This window comes from Fragaria vesca, linkage group LG5, assembly GCF_000184155.1.
Source record: "Fragaria vesca subsp. vesca linkage group LG5, FraVesHawaii_1.0, whole genome shotgun sequence".
NCBI lineage: Eukaryota > Viridiplantae > Streptophyta > Magnoliopsida > Rosales > Rosaceae > Fragaria > Fragaria vesca.
The window spans coordinates 25,855,911-25,857,236 of record NC_020495.1 but is presented as its reverse complement, the minus strand read 5'-3'; the positions used below and the strand labels follow the sequence as shown (position 1 = coordinate 25,857,236).

The following is a 1,326-nucleotide window of genomic DNA, read 5'->3' as shown; positions in this document are numbered from 1 at the left end:
CATTTCAGTTTAATGAAACAATCTTGTAATCCGGTGTCAAGGACGTCTTCATCATTTCAGTTTAATGAAACAATCTTGTAATCCGGTGTCAAGGATGGAACACTAAGCTTGTATTGTTGACTTCTTAGATCCCGTGAGCCATCTTAATGAGGCAATGGAATTCATAAAAAAGATGCCAACTGAGCCCAATGAAATTGTCTGGCAGGCTTTATTGGCAGCATGTAGGGTCTATGAAAATGTGGAGTTAGAGGAGATTGCAGCCAGACACCGGTGCATACAATGCAATGATCTGTAAGTTTATCTCTGTTGGGAATATTGATGAATGTGTAAAATACTTCAAGGGTATGTCGAGTAATGGTTGTGATCCAAATGTTGATACTTATACAAAATTGATTGCTAGTTTGCTTAGAGCCCAAAAAGTGGCGGATGCACTAGAGATGTTTGATGAGATGTTAAGTCGAGGATTTGTTGCTACTATGGGGATTATAACCTCTTTTATGAAACCCTTGTGTAGCTATGGTCAACCATATGCTGCTATGATGATCTATGAGAAAGCAAGGATGGTCGGATGTAGAATATCATTGGCTGCTTATAAACTATTGCTTATGCGCCTTTATAGATTTGGTAAATGTGGAATGTTGCTAACCATTTGGGATGAGATGCAGGAATGTGGTTATGCTTCTGATATTGAAGTTTATGAGTACGTAATCAGTGGACTTTGCAACATAGGGAAGCTTGAAAATGTTGTACTTGTCATGGAAGAGTCACTATCAGGACAAGCACTTTAGCCGACGAAAAAGTTTCGTCTGCCTGTTAGCTTAATTCGTCGGCTAAAATCTTAGCCGACGAATAGCCGACGAGCCTTCGTCGGCTATGGTTTCGTCGGGAAAGGGTCGTTGGCGATGACTTTAGTCGATGACAATAGAAGACGTCGTCAGTTATTATCTGGGACAATAGCCGACGAATATCTTAAATGTTTCGTCGACCATAGTCTGAGACGTTAGCTTCGTCGGCTAAAGTATGTAATAACAAATTAAAAAATAACTATAACCGATGAAATATAGTCTGTTTCGTCGGCTTTAGAAGTGTTTAGCCGACGAAACATGTCATAATTCGTCGGCTAAACCTTATAAAAAAATTAAAAAATACTATAGCTGACGAATATCTTCGGCTAAAGTATTTAAATATCGTCGGCTAAAGTTGCTGGTTTTTGAAAAAAAACACTGCAGAAACTTTCGGCCACCTCCAATCACCACCAAAATTTGACAAAATCTTCCTCTCAATATTTCGAACAACTTTCTAGAAGAAGTCGAAGCCCAATTCTAA

At 38.9% G+C, this 1,326-nt stretch overlaps 1 pseudogene; it reads left to right on the top strand.

The window, feature by feature from the left end:
• Positions 1-284: 284 nt before the first annotated feature.
• The window catches only part of LOC101296495, an 8,225-nt pseudogene continuing 7,183 nt past the window's right edge, over positions 285-1,326 (top strand).